Consider the following 22,638-nt stretch of genomic DNA (forward strand, 5'->3'; position numbering starts at 1 on the left):
ATGACGAAGCTGCCTACTGAGCATCGATGCAACTGATAGTAAAACGAAGATTTCCGTCCCTGATTCTTACTGTACATGCTTCGTAGTTTCTTTAATTCAAGACCAATAACGATGAAGGCTACGTCCTCAAGTCAATTAGGATAAGGGGAGAAAATTTGATTCGACACTCATTGCTATAAGAGATCGAGGAATCCTCTGCATCTCCATGAGCGCACTGGATAGGAATAGTATGTTAGTTGGGAAGGAAATCTATTGGCAACGCGTGTCTAACGTATTTTCCCGAAGTCTGATTCGATATCTTAACTACTTCGCGACGACTAAAAAACACGCCTTGTACTTACTTGCTCGTTGACTACTGCAAACTATTGAAGATCGCGTCTGTTTCGACCGGAGCAATACATGCGCATGAGCCACCGAACTTAATCAGCTCAGTCAAGCTGATTAATCGAAAAACGTACTTTTGAAGGAACTTTTGGTTACTTGGGAATTATGCAGCTCCCTACCTTTATCTTAGCTTCCTGAGCAACCCTTGGCTGTTATGCACCACCACTACTTTCGTCTTGTGATGTGCTAACGCCAACCTCCTTGAGTTGAGAAATTCCTCGACTCTGCTAATCGCATATGAAGCTTTAAGTTCAACTTCATCGAGAGTGTCGCCAGTAACCTCAAGCATTACCGTCTATTTTCACGCCGGTGGTCGGGACATTTAAACGTAATACTCCGTCATACATGATATTTTACAGAACCGATCCGATCAATCCCTGTGGAACACCTGCTGATGCCTGAATCGACTGCTGGCCAGCATCGGTATCATACAACAAGACCCAATCCTGAAAATAACTTTTCAGAATCTTACACAGACAATTCGGAGCCTGCAAGCGATGTAGTGAGTCAGAAATTGCTGCCCAGCTTGCGTTAAACGCTTTTTTTTATATCTAATGTGATCAATGCACAGTACCTAATACCCCTTCTATTCAAACCAAGCGCTATCCTTGTTGTATCCGTTACCGATCGAATTGCTTCAACGGTAGCCGGCAACGGCAACGGTGGCCTGTACGCCTACGGGTCTTTCGGGGGCTTCCCGGGCTTAAGCAACAGCACCAGTTTTTGCCGTTTACAACGATCCGGAAAGTTTCTTTTATCCAAGTCTTGAACATATCCGAATTAGCAAGAATCGCAATCGTTTAAGGACCAAATTTGAGATTTCATCCGGACCTGGTGCCTTGTTCACCTTAAATTTTCTTTTTTCAGTGACGATAAGCTCATCATTAATCACTAGCTTTACCACGTCAACTGACTCGTAAGGTCTGAAGAGTCATGCTCCCATGCTGGCTAACATCTTCGGGGCTTCTCAGGAAGTATGCTAGTCTTAGCCATCACTATCCTGTATGCATCCCCCCATGGAGTGTCATTAGTCATCCTACACAGCTCCTCAAAGCAGGCTCTCTTACTACATTAGTTTGAAGTTTGAAGCTCTGCTCGCTGTCTTTAGTCTTTCGATCATGTCCACGTCGGTTCTAGTACGTTGCAATGTTCTTTTAGTTCTAAGACAGGTGCTACGAAGATCAGCAATCGTGATCGACCACCAATAAACCGGTTGGTTTAGTCCTTCTTGGCATTGTTACGTCACAAGCTCGTGTCAGTACATCGGATAAATCGGAGCCGCGCCGCTTAATCCAAGAGTCGGATTTTCCCATCGTAATGATTCTTGTAATAGTTCCGGGTTGAACTGCGAGGTATACCATCCTAGGTCAACTGTATTGACCCGCCTTGTTGTTCTATTGGGGGTATAATTAACCATAAACCGTACTTCCTGATGGTCGCTCGAAGTATACCCCTCATGAACCCTCTATTCAGGGTCTACCGTCCATCCCGTGGTATATGATATTGTAATATTATAGTAACCAAGACCACGTTTATTATTTACATAAAAAAAACAAATGTAGACAAAATCTGAATAAAAACATTAAAAAATGATATTTTATTAGCAGTAATGTAGGTACAAGATGATATTTCGGATAAGAATGAAGCAAACCTCGGTATTTATTTTGAATATCAATAATTTATTTACTTTTAATTGCATTTCAAAAAGTATGTATGCTTATCGGTTTTAAAATATTTTTTTTTTTTGCTTTCCCTTAATTGTAATCATTTACTAATTGTAATCAGAGTGTACATTTCATGAAAAAGGAAGAGAACATAATACAATGAAAAATAAATGTAAATATATGTATACAACAAAATAAAAGGCATTTTCAAGAGGGGCAATACAATATTATAATTTGCGTGTTGTTTGTCTTACTTTTCCGTCTTCGTGTTCTTTTTTTTTATCAATTTAATATAATCAATGTATAGCTATAATTAATGTAAGTATGATTAATATATGAATGGAATCAATTTTCAACTATTTACTTAGTCGTTAATAATTATAACATTCGGGGCGTAGCGAATTGTTTCTTCCATGCTAAGTTTTGATCGCTGATGGTTGGTAGTCGTGTGTGTGTTCTTTTTTTGTCCTGGAGTACATACATTTACTGTTTGGGTTTCTTTAATTTGTTGTATATAGGGTTGCGTACGTTTTAGATTAAGTAATTGCAATCACCATTCACGCTCGCTCCATTCAGTAATTTCAGTCATGAAAAATTCAATGGTAAAGATCTAACTCAATGTTGTCTTCTGCACTGAAATTCCTCTCTCAGCTTGTTAATGTAGTATTTTTGTATTGTTGCTCTACTTCTTCAATTTTGTTCCTATTTTTGTTTTCTTATAATCAACATCTCGCTTCCATCCTTTTTTTTGCTTTTCCCACAATCATCGATACAATGTTTTGAAATATCCATAATCATAATTTCGATAATAATTGTTTTTGTTTTACCTTTCGTTTTAGTTATCTTCAGGATTGTTTTACCCTTTTTCTTTTTTAGTTATCTTCGGGGGACACCAGGTATGAGTGTGTGTTTATGTTGAAAGGACAATACATAAACCACGTAGACATGTCGAGAGATTCGTATCTGATAAAAAGCAATGATTTGAACAAAGTTGTCTGGGTTGAAGCCTATTAATTTGCGTTTTTGAAATCAAATGTGTGTTCACGGTAACTCCGATACCATGTACATAAAAAAAGTGTGTATACTTTTAGAACAGACCTTCATCTTGATGGCAAATCTCAATAATATACAAGTGAGGTACCCATCATAAGCTTTATAACGCTCCTGGAGACATCGAATTATCCTTCAAGTATGCTTTAAAACCATTGATCAACAAGGCTTTTAGATTGATTTTTGTTGATGCTTTCGAAAAAAGACCTGTGTATTTTTCTGTTCCGAATCAATATAAATGTGTCAAATAATTTGGAATTATGGTGCACACATGACCAAACTATGTTGACGATATTTAAGGCCATTAACACCAACCTTTCACTGTTTTTTTTATATTTGCATGGATTTACTTTTTTCGGCATATAGCGAAGCGAACTTGCCACTGATTGAGAGATTCTCATAAGTAATTTTTTTTTTGAGAGATACAGAACAAAAATAATTGAATCATTTGTTTGAGAAACACTGCCTGTAATAGCATATCTGTGCCATATGAATAGAAAACCTAAGACAAGATGAAACAAATATGCGATTACGGACAGAACAGCATATATCCATTTTGCACCATTCCGAGAAAACAAAAAAACAAACTGGCAAACTAATTTCTCGATTTCTTCGATACAGATCAATAGTTTTAGGTACTTAATACTCAATGCTCTTTTTGTTCGAAAGCAACAAGCATTGCTCCACGTTTGTCCTTGAAAGTACGAGTATAAATATGTAGTTTCCCAAACAAAAAAAATTAGATTGATCCCATTCCCAACAATCAATTAAATAAAAGCAGTAATAAGAAATGATTTTAAAACGAATATCGATAAAAGCCTACGTCGTACTCTCACAGCACTTCTATTGGTCACTTCAGTACCAGCACCGCATGCCTAACTTGCCATGTAAGGGTTGAAGTTAAGTGGCTGAAGGAACAGTGTTGACAAGCGTTGAAAATTGGAACAAATGCATGTATTGTATGTATTTTTGTATTAACGAAAAAATATCTTAAAACCAGCCGGTCATGCAGAGTTTACACTTCAGAACGTTTCGGTTATAAACTGTTCCAGAAATTATGAGCACACTAAATATAGTCGGCAAATTAGGCTACATGTAATGTTCCGTGAAAATTTTGATGCATCCTATAAATAACATCCATTTAATAGAAGTGGTGCATTTTTTTTCGAATATTTTGCGTTAAATTTAGAAAATATTCCTTCATTTTAGATCAGAAAAGTAGGTTTGTACATATTGAATATTTTTGGAACGTTTGCATGTGTGTAGAAATGTTGGTCCTGAAGTCGATACCAGTTTGCAAATATGTAATAATGTTCAGAAAACCCAGAGAAAGTGCAAACATCCTCAAGGTAATTATGAAATATTTACGAGAGGTCTATAATATTAGCTAAAAAAATTGTGAACACCGGTCAATTTTAAGATACTTTCTCGAAATTTGGTTGGTACTCGATAAAGCGAAGCAAGGTTTGTCTGAGAAATTTGCAAGATCTACAACTATGTTCGCATTTATAACTACCATTTACATTCAAACGAAGAGTGAGAGAAGTCAATTGGTTCATTAGATGTACTGTGAGGTTAAATTTAAATCACCATTCTCGTATGCATTATGAGTTGAGGAGATTGAAATAAAAATGAATTTCACTGACACTAATACTGACTTTAAATATAAACGCCTAATCCGAAGTCCGAGTTCGACCAGACCCAGATTCAAGCCCAAAAACGGTATTAGATTCAGCACTTACTAAAACATGATATTGTGCATATCCGTTAGCATGTGCGTTCAGCTAAAATCATTACCTTCAAGGTACGTTACTATACATTCGTATATTCACCAGACAGTCTACGAGTTTTATTACAAAACAAATGGAACCAGGAACTTCGTTATTCAGATATGTGTCAAACAGGTACTACCGAATGACACATAACTTCGTAAATAAATACAAACAACGAAAGAGCAAGTTCAATCCCAGACACAGATTTGACACACTAGTATTATTTCCCATTTTTATAACTTTTGAGAATTTAGAATCGAGAGAAGTATTCGTATGCTTGTGAGTGGTACGACTATACAAAAATACATAATGTTGTGTTGATATTTTTTGCGCTAGCTTTTATGATTTCCAGTAAGGGTTGATACCATGTTGGAGAGTTTTCGATTGGTTTTTTTATGTTCCTATGATTCCATTAAATGCGTGCTCAGTTATCATAATGATGCAACAGTTTGTTTCGATTTATATTTATTAGCTATATGTGGATGTGTGTGAATGTCTTTATGAATGTGAAAGTGAACTTGCTGATGCCTAATATTTCGTTTTTTTTTGTTGAATTTTATTTTTGTAAACTGGTTTTTACTGATAAAATTGACCATAAAATTATTACTTTTATCCACTTGGTTTGTTTTGCTATCCTTGCTAAGATTATTAAACTTGCCATAATTATGTACTGAACTTCCCTCTCCATCCACTTATCAATTAGTTCAATTTGTTCTAATCTACTGTTGATTTTTCTTACTTCTTGGTTTCCTGGCTACATCATCGTTTAGCTCTTTTACGTGATTTTTCTTTACTATGTTTTGTTACATGCACATTAAGCCCTTTGAGCAGTGTTTTATCGCCGTACATTTTCATTGTAATTCCTTATAGCTGGCTGATCTATGGGGAATCTTCGCTTGTATGTATGGTATGCAGTTGGATTATGCCACCGAAGTGACTGTTTGAGTGATTAAGTCTAATCTCTATTCAATTTTAAATACATAGCGAGGGATAAAAAATTGTTGCTGTTTTGTTCCTGCTTTTGTTGTCGTTATTCTCCGTGAGCTCTCATTTGTCATACAAAGTTTGACTTAATATGACCAAATTTAAAATACCGCGCATACACATTCGTTCTTCCTCGTCGTAACAAAAAAATGTCGATTTACAACGTAATCAACCTATTTTCTTCGCAACTTTTCCCCTTAAACTTTGAATGTACATTACTTTACCAGCGGTTTTTACGTTACATATAATAACGAATGACAAACATATTGACTGACTAGGTGACGTCAGATTCTACTCTTTGAGCTAGGTTCATTTGATTCCGCTTCAATGTTGTATGAGTATTACAGGGTAGGTATCTTCTCCTGAACAATCCTTTCCTCAATGTTTTATAGACAGTACACATATGAATGGTGATCGTATGATACGGTTAATGTTTCGTTCAACACAGATGGTACAACGATTAAGTTGATTATTATTACGTCAGATTGTGGAAGGGAATGTAATGTGGGATGGGTGCGATTTGGTAACAGGGCATGCGTGCACAAGAGTGACCGATAAACATGTTTCTATTCTGATTGATAATAGACTAGGAATGATAACAACGATCAACTAAGAACGACATCCAACTTGTTGTGTAGTAGGTAAATGTGCGTAAGAATCGAGATAAGAGTTTATATGAAGTTCAAGTTGTGCAACGTAAGACATGAGCCACCCCAAATACAATTAGAGTAGTGAAAAACTGTTGCTGGAAACGCTAAAAAACAGGCAGCAAAAGATACTAGCGATAATGTCTTTGTCTTTGTTTTGAGGATAAAGACAATGTCGCTCGATTTTATCTGCAACAAATATGGTGAGATGATTGTTGCGAACTTTACTAACTGTGATTAGGATAAAACCTGGCTAAAACTAAAATCATGCCAACAAATGGCTGTGTTCTCGTCTAAATGTTGGCAACCCATTGATTTGTTATCGAAAATAACTTTAAAATCCATCCAATCCTACTTTTGTTCACGCGCGGCAAAAGATAGTTGTCCTAATTTGTTGCAATTTAGGACAATCGCCTTTGTGAGTTCTGCTTATCCCGACATTTACAAGAGAGGACAATGCTGTTGTCATTGGAATTGGTTTAATTCTGCGGTTTAATTTTACACTCACTGGTTGTAATGTTCTGATCACTGATCACGGACAACTAAGGAAGGTCTCAAAAACTGAAATACTTTATTATCCGATAGCAGAGACACGATAGTAGAATATTCTACAAAATTGTGCATTTATTCTGAACTTTCGAAGGTGCCACTTCGCCATAACTCAGAAGCTAACAATTATTAACAAATAGTTCTCAACCTTCATATCTAGATGCACGGAGAAAAAAGCGCCAGCAGGAAGATCAAGACCATGAAGCGACGGAGCAACTGTGCCAAAGCTCCTGGGGTTGGCCAACAATCAGGAGAACTATTTAAACACTTGTCATAAGACGAGTTTGTACAATCCCATTGAATTCCACCACTTAATTGTATCTTGACAGATACGTATTTCGACCTCAACAGTAGGGCCGTCTTCAGTGTCTCGTACTTGACTCGACTATTTAAACACGGTGGTCAGGCACTGGCTGGAGCGCTACACTGGATAATTACCAAAATTTGGGAGAATGAGGTTCTGGTATAGGAGTGGATGGAAGGTATCGCGTGCTCCATCTACAAAAAGGGCGATGGATTGTAGCAACTATTGCGCAATTACTTTACTGTATAAGGAACCCTCCTAAATTGTATGCCATCGACTAGCACTAATTACAAGAGAGTTCGTGCGGCAGTACCAGACGGAATTTATGGGCGAACGATCTACCACAAAACAGGTGTTCGCCGTACGTCAAATATCATCTATTTATGGGCTTCAAAGCCGCATGCAATCGATCAAGATCAGCTATAGCAGTTAATGCACGAACACGGATTTACGGATAAACTTATACGGTTGGCCAATCTTTGGGTGTTGTGCGTAATTCGAATTTCAGGGACATTCTCCAATCCCTTGAAAATGCACAGAGGGTTACAGTAAGGTGATGGTCTTTCGTGCCTGCTATTCAACATTACTTCGGAAGGGGTAATACGAAGGCCACGCATTGACACGAGTGGTACGTTTTCTACGGAGTCCGTTCATGAGGAAGTTTACATCAGAATGAAGAGCGAAGATAAGCGCTTCAGGCTAGTCATCGTCAAAGACGAAGTACATGATAGAAAGAGGTTCAAGAGAAGACAATGTGAGCCACCCACCACGAGTTTGTATCGGTGGTAACAAAATCGAGGTGGCTGGAGAATTCGTGTACTTGGGCTCACTGGTGACCTCCAATAACGATACCAGCAGGGAACAACAAAACCCTCATTAGACCGTTAGTTCTCTACGAACACGAGCCCTGGACCATGCTCGTGGGGGAACAACGCGCACATGTAGTTTTTGAAAGGAAAGTGCTGCGTACCATCTATGGTAGGGTACAGATGGCAAATGAACCACGGGATAGCCATCCATCGTTAACACCGCAAACATAGGACGACTGCGTCGGGCCGGGCACGTAGCCAGAATGACAAACAGTAAACCGGCGAGAAGGCAAGATGCGGAGTGAGTAAGGTGGAAGACGTTTTTTTGGATCCTTCGTAGACAGCGTGATTGGCAACGTGCATTATCCTGGGATCGAACTAAATGGAGACGATTTTTATGTGCAGCAAATGCTATTCCAGCCTTAGTCTCAATTAATAAATACATCCGTGTTTAATAAATTTTGCTAAAAATGCGCAGCATTCGAGGCGCATATTGACATCAACTGTAAGGCCATCTTCAAAATTTCGTTCTTCAATTAGATGGAATTTAATTTTCTTATTCGGTGAAGACATTTCGCTTTATACAAGCAAAAATCATAATTTTCTTCACATTTCAAAGGTTGTTTTATGTTTTGTAGTTTTTTTGCCATACACAACGATCCAATTCTTGTTTTTCTCAAACTACTATTCCGCCAAAGGCCAAACGAACTACCTCATACCTAACGAGACAACTCCAAAATTATTATATTTGTATTGTGAAGTATATTTGTATCTTTGAAGCAACTAAAGCAAAGGTTGGTTTGGTGATCATTTCTCAAAAAATTGCAACACAATAAATTAGAAAAAAAAAAGTTGAAAATTGTTTCAATTAAGCTCTAGCAAATATTTGTGGGCGGTAGATTTCCAATAACTTTCTGCTTGGGTGTAAACTATACTCTACGATTTATATTGGAATACCCTTTGTTTGCTACTAATTAGCTGTCGTGTTTTCTGGTATTTCTAACTGTTTACGTGACGTACCATACTGTAGTCTAGATTACTCCTTGAGTCAGTTTTATGTCCCTTTTGTAACCAATGGGAATGAACAGTTCCGAGTAAAGTCGTATGTGTGAATACGCAAAAATGGAAAGTAGGTCTGCTGTCCGCCTCAAAGACTAACCGAATTCCATCAGCTGCTGATGGGAATGTATACCTGTTTCTGTGTTTCAGTTTGAGAGTGCTCTCCTAGATAAATAGATTTCTGCTACCGTATAATAGCTGCGCACACCGCGTCCTATCCCGACTCGAAAATTTTGTGTGGTGGTTGTGGTTGTGGTGTAGTGTTGGTTGTTGTTAAGTTACTATCCTTTTCTGTCTACCCTGCTAGATTGGATTGTGTAGATTCATCTGCCTACAAGTTCGGGAAAAGCGACACATTAGATTAGAATGACTCACGGTGACTGGAATCTACCCGGGCGACCACGGCGGACTTACCCATCTTGACGGCTCCGTCGCTTGGAGGCAGGGACATCGCTTGTCCACCGTTGTTAGACGTCTGCTGTCGCTTCATGGTTCGATCTTCATATCTGGTTCCACCCTGGGATGCCATAGGACGGTTTAGTGTGTTGTTGGGCGAATTGGGTGAGTTGTCGCTGTAGCTGCCACCGTTGCTGCTGTTCACATTCCGCGAGGCGATCGTTTTCGTCACAAAGTCCTGCTCCTTCCAACCGTGTTTCTTGTACACATCTCTCAGTTCCTGGTGTTGCCACATTGTGAACAACAGTTGGCCGGCAAACTTCAAAACTCTTGGCGTGTACTTTAGTCGTTGCCTTGTCATGTTCATTAACCGCTCGACACCTCCCGCTTCCAATAGAGATCGCGCAAATTCTGCATTCTTTTTAATCACTTCATTCAAGGTGGCTAGCACGGCTGCGATTGTGTCGTCTGAAGTGCCCTGGTCGCACTGGGGATTGCCTGAGGGTAACTTTTGAACCAAATCTCGCATCGCGTACTTGCCTATCAATTCTTTATTTCTTTGGTCAATAGCCAGATTCCGCAAAGCAGTCGCCACAGCACACACCACGCGGTCCACCTCCATCCGTAGCAACTCTACCAGGATCGGAAGTCCTTTTCTTTCCGTACGGTGGCACGGATCTCTATACTAGGTTGCCAGTAGCAAGCTGCCAGATTCTGCAGCGCCCCGGCCGCCGCTTCCAGCGTTTCCGGGTTCGAGCAGCTTTGTAGTAAGGCAAGATAGGAATGTACAACATCGGGCTGCCACAGCTGCTCCGCACCTAAAATATTAACGAATAGTGTGTTATTTGCACAAAGGAAAGACAGGATAGTTTTCAAAAGAACTTATTTACTTTCTACTAAAATTGCTAAAAATAATATGCTGAGACTCAGTTGCAAATCAGATCATATTCGAATAACAGAAAAGGCTACTACCTATAATATGTTTACATAAAAAAGGAAATAATACATTTGTTTGATTACAATTAAGTTTACTGTTAATGCATTGTGGAAGTAATGCAGTAAAGCAGAAATGAACGAGAAATTTTTGAAAAAATTCGAGAAAGGCAAATTAATCTTTAAATTAACCCTTATGCGGCCAACAAAAAAAACACACGTCGATGGCCGACAGGGTACCCGTGTTCCACTAAATTGATATTCTCATAACTTCAACAATTTTCAACCGATTTGGATAATTTTGACAGTTTTGGAAACAGAAACTCATATACTTTTTGCCTATTGTCAAAGTTTACAGCATATGCCCATGGTTATACAAGAAATCTTTGAAGTAAGGCTTAAGAGTCTACACGCGTAACCGAAGGCCATTCAGCCAGTTTCAAATATGTTACAAGCTCTTTGCGCTTCTTAGAATTGAAGGTGTTTACAGTATATGCTTCGGGTAATGCAAAAATCCCTGAAATGAAGTCTTAGTCATCCGAGAAATCCCTGGAGTAAAGCCTAAAGATCTACTCGCGTAACCAAAGGCCTATTATGCAAATTCAAACACGGTACATGCTCTTTGTGGTACTTAGCATAGAATGCGTTCACAGTGTATGTTCCGAGTCATCCAAGAAATCTCTGGAGTAAGGCCTAAGGTCTACACTCGTAACCATGGGTCTATGGACTTGTCTCAAAAGTGGTACATGCTCTTTGCGCATCTTAAAATCAAATGTGATCACTACATATGTTCTGCGCAATCGAAGAAATCTCTCGGATAAGTCCTCTGGTGCCTTCATTGCATATGTTCATGGTCATCCAAGAAAACCCTGGAAAAGGCCTTCAGGTCTACACGCGTATCCAGAGATCTTTTAGATTGTTTCAAAACTGGAACACGCCCTTTGTGGTACATAGAATAGAACGCCTTTATTGCATATGTTCATGGTCATCCAAGAAAACCCTGGAAAAGGCCTTAAGATCTACACACGTAACTAAAGATCTTTCAGATTTTTTCAAAAGTGTTACATGCCCTTTGTGGTTCATAGAATAGATTGCGTCCATTGCATAGGGTCATGGTCATCCAAGAAAACCCTGGAATAGGACTTTAAATCTGCATGGGTACCCAGAGATCTTTTGGCTTGTTTCAAAAGTGGTACATGCCCTTTGTGGTACATAGAATAGAATACGTCCATTGCATATGTTTATGGTCTTCCAAGAAAATGCTAAAATAGGCCTCAGGATCTTCACACGTAACCTTTCGGATTGTTTCAAAAGTGGCATATGCCCTTTTTGGTACATAGAATATACCGTTTTCATTGCATATGTTCATGGGTCTCCAAGAGAACAGCAAGAACTTCACGCGTAACCAGAGTTCCTTCGGCCTAGTTGAATAGTTATACATGCCATTTATAGTACGTAGAATAGAAAGCACCCATTTTAAATGTTCATGATCATCCAAGAAAACCCTGAAGTAAGGCATTAGGATCTACACCAGAGATATATCGGCCTGTTTTAAATTTGGTACATGCCTTTGGGGCCCATGAATAAAATGCGCTCATGGCATATGCTAATGGTCATCCTAGAAATTTATGGAGTTAGACTTCTAGGCTTACACGAATATCTAGAGGGTCTTTAAGGTCACTCCTTACGGAATCAAGTTTCAAAGTGCTCGCGTTTTCAGGGCACCCCACTCAATACGGAAGCAACGCACATCTTTCATTATTATTATTTCACGCATGCTGCGACGCAGCAAAGCTAAATCAACAAAAAATACAGTTGTGCGCCGCCTCCGTATCGATTGGTGTGCCCCCGAAAACGCGAGCACTTTGAAACTTGGATTCCGTGAGGAGTGGCTTTAATCTAATTTTAATATGGTACATGATCTTTGCAATATTAGCCCGTTTTTCCCTCACGTTCTCGGCGTGAAGTTGTATCGTTCCAATTTATTTACATTTTGCATTTCCAAAGCATAGACTTCATATTAGTGATATCAATGAAGTTTGTATACTACCTGGAACCAACAACAACAAGACAACAATAACTACTTGGAATGCTAATATATCAAGATGAGGTTTCACATCTTGTTTATTCTTCAATAACTGTCTAGAGCAAATGACAACAACTTGAACTAATTGGAATACAAACATATACCAATAGCCTCCCGTCTGGGGGGTTGATCTGTAGATCATTACTTTATGGAGTTCATAGACTACCTAGTACCATGGCCAAAACAAAACTACAGCAGACGTTCGATAACTGCAAGTCATTTAACTGCAATTCAATAGTTGCAACAGTTTTACAGTTATCAGACCGCTAAACTTCAAACCGATGTCAGACTCAATGACAGCTGCATTGCGCTGCACATTTAGATGCACTTTTCTTGTATTTGACGTTCGATTGACAACCGTTTGACGTCTAGAAGGCGTTGCAGTTATCGAACGGCATTCGATAACTGAAAAGTAAACATTTTGCAGTTATCGAACGGCTACTGTACTAGGAATGCGTATATTCACTCAGATGAGGTTGCACACTTAGTTTTTATTTTTGCAGCTCGGCAAAAATCCGCACAGCCGTGCGCCAGCAAAATAAAAAACTGATATTTCAGCAAAAATGGCGTTTGTTAGCTGATTTTCGGTAAAATTTTTGCTGATTTTCAGCAATTTTGACAGAAATCTCGGCAAAAATCATGTTTGCTGGGGCACGGCTGTGCGAATCTCGGTAAAAGTTCAACATTTTGCTGAGATCCCGGTAAAAAAAATTAAGTGTGTGACCCGATTTTGTCACTCCCAGATTTTGTCAGCCCCTGAGTTTGTCTAACCCGATTTTATCACGTTTTCGACCCGATTTTCATGAAATAACTTTCACTGCCTGTAGCTTATTATGAATCATTTATGAGTACCTGTTGATAAGTTTGTACGTCTCTTCGACAAAAAAATACGGATTCCATTCACGTATTCTGCCTTGCCTTCATTACGGAGCCCACGACAATGAAAATAACTACTTAAAATACAAACATATACCAAGAAGGAGTCTCACAACTTGCTTATTTTCAAATAACTGCCTCTATTAAGGAGGTTGATCCATCGACCTTGACTCTATTTCATAGACTACCTGGAGCTCAAGACAACAACAAGAACTACTTGGAATCCAAACATATATCAAGATGGGGTCACAAAACTTGTTTATTCTTCGACAACTGCCTCCATTACGGAGATTGATCTAGAGAACTTCGGTGGGGTTTGATCCAACGAAACCAGTACGCTAGACAGGTGTTTTCCCTACTAAACTATGAAGGACCTCCGTCGTTCTCCGCAGCTTAGCGGGTACTGATGAAACCAAATTCACAGCACCGGGCATGTAGCCGAACTCTCGCAATACATTCTCAGAACTAACTCTCTGGGGTCGTGGGATCAAACCCCACCGAAGGGGTGGTTACCCTCCAATACCTTTTCCGAACTAAATCTATCACATGTTGTACATATGCATAATCAAGTTTCAGACATAGTAATTAAGCTCTCATATATGTTTTTGTACAATGCCAACCAAGTAGGATGAGTATTTAGTGTTATCTGGCTCCTACACACTTGCTTCATCACCAACGGCGTTCGATGAAGTAGGGTTGTGTGAGATTGGGCCAGTCAGATCCCAACTCGACCACATAAGCGAAGAGAGATCGCCTTTCGAGTTCAGTACATTCAAAGTTAATTGCCTATGTTCCGGGTATTGAGCCACCCGGAGTGGAAATTAATTACTATGTCTGAAACTCGATTATGCATATGCACAACATGTAATAGATTAAGTTCGGAAAAGGTATTGGAGGAAAACCGCTACCTTCCATCCCTCCCAGTTGTTCTTCAATAACTGCATCCGTTACGGAGGTTGATCCACCGACCTTGACTCTATGGAGTTCGTAGACTACCTGGAGCCAACGACAACAACAAGAGCTACATGGAATACAAACATATACCAAGAAAGGGTTACGCTACTTGTTTATTCTTCGATAACTGCCTCCATTACGGAGATTGATCCGAAGATCTTGACTGTATGGAGTTCGTAGACTACCTGGAACTCACAACAACAACAAGAAATACATGAAATACAAACATATACCAAGAAGGGGTCACGCAACTTGTTTATTCTTCAATAACTGCCTCCATTACGGAGGTTGATCCACAGACCTTGAATATATGGAGTTCGTAGACTACCTGGAGCCCACGACAACAAGAACTACTTGGAATACAAACATATACCAAGAAGAGGTTACAAAACATGTTTATTCTTCAATAACTGCCTCCATTACGAAGATTGATCCACAGACCTTGACTCCATGGAGTTCGTAGACTACCTGGTACCAATGACAACAAGAACTACTTAGAATACAAACAAATACCATGAAGGCGTGACACAACTTGTTTATTCTTCAATAACTGCCTCCGTTGAAACCCATACCTTGACTCTATGGAGCTCGTAGACTACCTGGAGTCCTCGACAACAACAAGAACTACTTGGAATACACACATATACCAAGAAGGGGTCACGCAACTTGTTTATTCTTCGATAACTGCCTCCATTATGGAGATGGATCCGAAGATATTGACTGTATGGAGTTCGTAGACTACCTGGCACTCACGACAACAACAAGAACTACATGAAATACAAACATATACCAAGAAGGGGTCACACAACTTGTTTTTCTTCAATAACTGCCTCCATTACGGAGGTTGATCCACCGACCTTGAATCTATCGAGTTCGTAGACTACCTGGAGCCAACGACAACAACAAGAACTACTTGGAATACAAACATATATCAAGAAGGGGTCACAAAACTTTTTTATTCTTCAAACGCTGCCTTCGTTACCGAGGTCGATCCCCAGACCTTGACTCTATGGAGTTCGTAGACTACCTGGAGTCCTTGACAACAACAAGAACTACTTGGAATATACACATATACCAAGAAGGGGTCACACAGCTTGTTTATTCTTCATTAACTGCCTCCATTACGGAGGTTGAACCACAGACCTTGAATTTTTGTAGTTTGTAGACTACCTGTAACCAATGACAACAACAAGAATTACTTGGAATACAAACAAATACCAAGAAGGGGTCACACAACTTGTTTATTCTTCAATAACTGCCTCCGTTACTGAGGTTGATCCACAGATCTTGACTCTATGGAGTTCGTAGACTACCTGGAGCCCACGACAACAACAAGAACTACTTTGAATACAAACATATACCAAAAAGGGGTCACGCAACTGGTTTATTCTTCGTTAACTGCCTCCATTACGGAGATTGATCCGAAGACCTTGACTGTATGGAGTTCGGAGACTACCTGGAATCAATGACAGCAACAAGAACTACTTGGAATGCAAACATGTTTTAAGAAAAGGTCATTGGATGACCAGGAACATATACTGTGAAAGCATTATATGCTAAGCACCATAAAGAGCATGTACCGTTTAAAATTTACACGATAGACCTTTGGTTACGTTAGCAGACCATAAGATCTTATTCCAGGGATTTTTTGGGTGACTTAGGCCTTACTCCAGGGGTTTTTGGAGACCCATAATGTATACTGTGAACACCGACTATTCTAAGAAGCGCAATGAGCATGTAATATATTTGAAACTGGTTGATAGTCCTTCGGTTACGTGTGTAGACTCTTAAGTCTTACTTCAAAGATTTCTTGTATAACCATGGACAAAAGCTGTAAACCTTGACTATGGGCAAAAAGTATATGAGTTTCTGTTTCCAAAACTGTCAAAATTATCAAAATCGGTTGAAAATTGTTAAAGTTAACAAAATATCAATTTAGTGGAACACGGGTACCCTGTCGGCCGTCCACGGGGTAAAAAAATGCAGATGCCCCTCCCCACGTCCCTCCTCAGTGTATCAACGTGATTTTCTCACAGATGCTCCATTGTATGGAGTTCTTGGATGTCACCGAGTTTCAGCTTTCAGCTATAAAAATTCATTGAAATATCACCACTTGAATTTGAAAAAGGAACACGGGTACCCCGTCGGCCGCATAAGGGTTAAAAGTACGTTTTAAAAAAGCCTTATTTTTTTTTCATGATCATTTAAATAAAAAAAAATGAAGAAAAACTAATAGGTGACAAAAAAACGTAACCTTAAAATCATAGCAAGACATATGTGTATGTGAAACGAGCAACTGTTGTTAGAGCTACAATATTGCGCCAAAGCAAAATTAAAGTACTCTATATGGGACTCAGTAGTCAACTCATAACTTACCCTTGTAATGCGCCGTGTTCTTATAGGCCATCCTGGCCGGATCGCCGTTCGCGTTGGAGTGATCCTTCGTGTCGGCAGCCTGCTGGGCCGCCGCAGCCGCTGCCTGCTGTTCTTTCTTCTTTTTGCTCGCCCCGAAACAGCCCAAATTTTCACCTTTCGAAGATGCCGCACTCACAATCGCACTACCATGCGACCCGTCCGCGCTGCTGTAGTGCGGAATGGGATTTTTGTCATAGTTGGGGTCTTCCACCTCCTGGCACCGGTACGACAGATTCCGCAGTATACAGACGCAGTTTTCCACTATTTTGTTACCAATGTTCGATTTCTCGATCGCTATCCGGACCACGTACAACAACGAGTCCACTAGACCTTCACACTCACGCAGCTTTTTCCTGGCATATTCCCCAGCTGAACTGACGTTTCGCAAAATACCGGACGCATTACGGAACACGGTACTCCAGCAGGTTTCGCCCGGATTCGTTGGATCCCAGCCGGAATGTGGAATGATAATGTATGACACAATCACTAGAATCGCATCGTCGATGATAAACCTTTTCAAATCTTCACACGATGACATGTTCCATATGATTCCGGTTACCAACTCCTTGATGTCGGATTCGGATGTCCGCCTGAGCAGATGAATAAGCGCCTGGATACCCCCGGCACTGTTGATTGCACGTTTATTTTCGTCGTTTTGACGACCATAGGATAAGTTTCGCAGCGCACCGCAAGCATTTCGATACACGTCGGTGTTTTCGTGACCTAGAAGTTTAACTAGCGGTGGAATACCGCCAAGTGTTCGTGTTCGCTGTTTGTTTGGATCATCCATGTAGCACAGATGTTGAAGATAAGCGGCAGCATTGGCTTTGATGGCGTTGTTGGGATGACTGAGGAAACCGATCACTTCGGTTAGGTTTGGATCTCGCCATTTCATTTGGCGTTGGTCTTCGAGATCGGGACCTTCGGGTCCGCCTCCACCAGATCGATTATTACCTCCTGGGGATGTGATAATGTGATGCTGCAGAAAGACATGGTTATGTATTTGCAGGTTTTGCATATGCTGGGGAAGATCGTCCTCGCCATCGTAATAGCAAGCACCTTCGGGAGGAACACCCCTTTGACCGGCACTGGCTGCTTCGTATGCGAGTTGTTTTGTAGCGTACGTAGGCTCGCTGGCACCGGATGGGTCCATGTGACCATGCGAACTGATTGTTCCGTAGGGAGGTGTAGACACATATCCATAAACCATTGCGGAAGGGTTGTCAGGGTAGAGGCGGTCAACTGGACCTCCCGGCGATGGCGCTATTACGTATTCACCCATTTCGTCATATTGTCCCTGCATATATCCCGGTGGTAGGAGGTTGGCCGATGGATTTCCCATCTGAGGCACGTTCATGGGAAGTGGTATTGAGGATTCGCTATTTTCACTCGAGTTGTGAGGTGTCGAGCGATCATTGATCTGATACTCTCCGAGGTAGGACTGCGGATGAGGCGGATGATGCACACCGGCCGGGTCATAGCCGGAATCCGTATACTGTGAATAGTGTTCGTAGTCTTGGTAGTGCGTCTGATACTGTCCCTTGTCACCGGGTCCAACCATATTTTTCCCGCCAGGCCCCATGTGAGATTGCGAAGCGGCTGCCGCCGCCGCCATCTGTTCCTGCTGGTCCAAATGGTTGTAGTTCATATACTGTGATCGAGTCGTGTAGATTCCCATAGGCATCGACACGTAGTCGATCGGTTGTCCATCGGGTCCCATGTCGAGAGGCATTGCTACATAATCAAATGGCTGCCCATCCGGTCCCAACTGTTTCACCTCTCGCACGACCTTCGTTACAGTCGTGATTTGCTGTGTCGTTTGTTGCTTATGAGTACGAGCTATTAGATCATCCTCACTATGCATTGATGATGGATATTGTTGGAATGTTGTGGTTCCCGTAAATGCGTGCACCGCACTCGTGACTTGCTAATACACTAAAATTCTAATGGCTAAACTGTATTGCACACGATAACATATGAGAAAAATAATATATTTTCACTTTGCATCACTCAAAACATTTCGCTGTTAGCGGTCATAGTCTATTTACTGATCTTTTATGTTTCTTATATTGCATGTTACAAAACAGGTGGAACCAAAAAAAAATACAACACTTTATCTCAATACAAATATACCGATTTACACCGGTAATGATGAGACCATTCAAAAAAATATGCTTTTCAAGCACATTCTAATACCCGTTCTTCTTTTCTCCCAACAAGCACTTTGTCTCAATTGACAATTTGGTTACTAGATAAAAGTCGTTTCCGGATAAATAAATGCCACTATAATTAACCTATCACTCGTTTCCCCAATCACTCTTCCTTCGGCAGTTGTTCCATCCACCCTTGGTGACGAAGGTAGTGCGGTTCCCTTTGTATCGTTGTTCAACCGGAACGTGCCTTCGTAGAAATCTCCTACTTCGAATCTTATTCTTCCCCTTTGTTGATGGCGAAAGCGACGCGACAATATCGACTACGATAAAAACCTTTGAAGGGTCCTTCTTGAACGAAAGAATAAACCTTTTGCGATATGGTAAGAATGCGTGGGGATCTTTCAAGCCTTTTTTGCGCCCCCGTTTCGATTTTCAGGGCCACTGACGACAACGTCGGCGACACATGTGAATCGTTCTGTTCCACTGGAATCGCGAGTAGAGTAGTGGCGGTTGACGATGCAACGTGTGTTTTTTTTTCGCGAGTGTATTATCTCCTGCACTCTCTATCAATTTGAAGACGCCTAAGCTTTGGTGCGGTTTTCCATCTGAAAGAAAAAGAGAAAGAAATCTGCTATCAGTAAACTGGTTTCTTCAGGAATGATGTCATAAGCATGACTAAATTAGATTGATAATATGTTCAACTGAGAGATCCATTATGCTACTTCTTATTTGATGGGATATGCAAAAAAAGTATCTAAAAATAATGAATAGTAACAAAAAGTGAATGAATAGTAAACAAAAATAGTTTAAATTGAAAAGGTTTGAAAAATCAACAAACGAGTTAAACTAGAAGTTAGTTCAGTTCAGAAAAAAACTTTCCAGCAATTACAATAGATCGCAACACAAAAATTGATGTTAATGCAACTTGCGGAAAATTTACCAATCATTTGGGGTTAAATTAACTTCTGTTTACATCAATTCATAATTCCATATGTTTGTAACAAACGAAATCAAATTTGGTGATGGGTATCCAAAAGAAGATCTCCCGCTCGAAAAGCCCGAATAAATCAAATATGCTTCATCAATCTTGAAGCTTTAGATTCGTTCGAGAAAACTGGACTGGAACAAGATCATAAATCACCGGTCAGCCATAGCCGCCAAGCTCATCTCACTATATGCCTATTCGCTTGCCGATGAATATTTTATTGTTATTCTACCGAATTCCCCCAAATTGCCTTTTTCTATTGTATTCAAATTTAGTATGCGTGCCATTGAATTGCTAGATTCGAGTGTACCGAGTAACTGCGCGTACAAGTAAATAAAACTTCACCATTGTCGAATTATCCAAGCCCTGGCAGTGGAATGATAACAATTTGTGACCACTTGATTGCAATTCTATGTGTTTTATTTATTATTGATGAATGGAGCTAACCTTTTTGGTTTCAAAAGATAACTTGGTTGACAAGATTGGTAATTAATAAATAATCAGAATACTCATATTTGTGCGTCTACAGAATCACAAGCACGAATGAAATGCACCTTTTAAGTTGCTTCAATGCAATATATTTGAACGCAAAATTGAATTCAAAATTTAGCTTTATTCATGTAACTAAGAATGATTCAATGCGAAGATGCATTTCCGAATATCTCAGCTGGTATCGATCTTGGCAGTCTCGGCGTTATCTCAAGTACCTACACGAACTTATCGAACGCTTCAATTGCTTAACAACTCGTGTCGGATAGTTCAATGTGTGATAAAATTGTATTCACTTTGTATTTGATGAAATGGTAGCCCAAGAATATACCTGGGTACTATACTAAAAATACAAAAATATAAGTTCACTTATTCCATAAGCAATAACTTTGTGAATACCCTAAAAGAAGAAGAAACAATACAAAATACGTTGGGAGAGCCTGACCTGAACAATGATAGCACCTCGCCCAAAAATCAAACAGCAATCTCAGGCCTTTAGGGTATTCAATAATCAATCAATTGTCCGGGCGATTGATGAATGAGCTGATTAAATGGTTACGGCTCGATTGCACAGCGCGATAACCGTGCGATTTGAACCAAAACTAGAGTACGAACGGAAGTGGTGAAGAGATTCCCACAGTAAACGATTAGTGCACTATCAGTTTATTTAAATAGCGACAGGAACGGAACTATTTATAACGATTAGGTACCTAGTTAATTTTTTTGTCACGTCTATTAAAGCAAATAAAGACAAATTATACGAGACCTCGTGTTTCCAATGTTTGGTAAATGCGCGCCCAAGGTTGGTAAATACATGCTAACATTAATTCTACTATCGATTTGACGTACAGACAACAAAAATAAGATGCGGTTGCATGTCGTGATTGCATGAATCACAAGATAAGTAGTAACCCCATGTAATGAATACGTCAAACCTGACTGAACGCACTACAAGCACAAAATCGATTTATTACCAAATCATATCCTGTGGCTATCGTACCTTACTACATACACGTAGCAGCTACTTATTGGTCATTAATACGATGCGGGGAGCTAACTATTGAAGCGTAGAATTTACATATTCCATCATCGTTGTCAGCCAAAGAGCACATGTCGACGCTTGGGTAGTAATATCAGTTCGCTTTACAGGGCGTTATTGGGACTGGTAAAAGTTGATCAAAGACCGACAGGTCCAGGATTCAGACCACGCTGCAAAAAAAAACCAAATAAACTCTACTGTGAGTGTGGTGTACCCATCCAGAAAGTTAGGCACCCGTCAGGGTGGAGCAATCCGAAACCAAATTAGTTAGTCCAAGAGGTACTTCGATAAGTAGTAATCATTCAAGTGAAAAATATTTGCTTCCTCACTGCAGGGAAAACTCTGCTCTGGTTTATAAGAATGGTGCCTACGGTACGATGGCATGACTTTATTGTTATCGGACTGAAGCGGATATGGGTAGAGCATTGAAAAGTTCTCAAACTGTAGGATAAGCTCGTTTATTGTGAGAATTGATTTCAACTCTAAAGAAACGAATGACAGAACAATTTCAAGAAGATTGTAAGCGGTTGAGAACTTTATTTCAGCCATAAATTTAGTAAATAAGCATCCTTCAACTACACTCTGACTTTGTTATGAAAGCCCTTTCCTACTTTGTATTTCTATCTTCGTTCTTTCTGTGTTTCACGTTCTACCATAACAACTCCAAAAACCTCCCGTGACACCGATGAGAGGTCGTAGCAGAATTCACTCCATCTTTCTTAAGTAAGTGTTCAACTAACCATCCTTCCCATTCCCCTTCCTCAGCATTCGCAAGGACGTGGTCAGGACATATCTCGACTGTTGGAGAGTGCATTGCATCTATCTAAGCTAAGAGATCCTGATTAGTCAATATCAGTGGTAACGAACGAAAGTAATGAAGTTACGTATTACTTTAATTGTCTCATTTCCGGGATTAAACCACCCGATCTGGACGTTAATTTCACAATAATGGAAACTCATATGTGAAATGTACGTTGTGGAAGATATTGATTTGAAAATGTATTGAGTAACACTTTCCTTCGATGGGACTCGAACCCATGACCCTACAGTACGCTAGGACTGGTGTTTTAACCAATTCAAGGCATGAAGG

At 40.0% G+C, this 22,638-nt stretch overlaps 1 pseudogene; it reads right to left on the minus strand.

Annotated features, from left to right (window-relative positions):
• Window positions 1-2,043: 2,043 nt before the first annotated feature.
• On the minus strand, window positions 2,044-19,634 carry LOC134203763 (catenin delta-2-like; annotated as a pseudogene).
• Window positions 19,635-22,638: the final 3,004 nt, after the last annotated feature.

Source organism: Armigeres subalbatus, unplaced genomic scaffold, assembly GCF_024139115.2.
Source record: "Armigeres subalbatus isolate Guangzhou_Male unplaced genomic scaffold, GZ_Asu_2 Contig210, whole genome shotgun sequence".
In the NCBI taxonomy this organism is placed as follows: Eukaryota; Metazoa; Arthropoda; class Insecta; order Diptera; family Culicidae; genus Armigeres; species Armigeres subalbatus.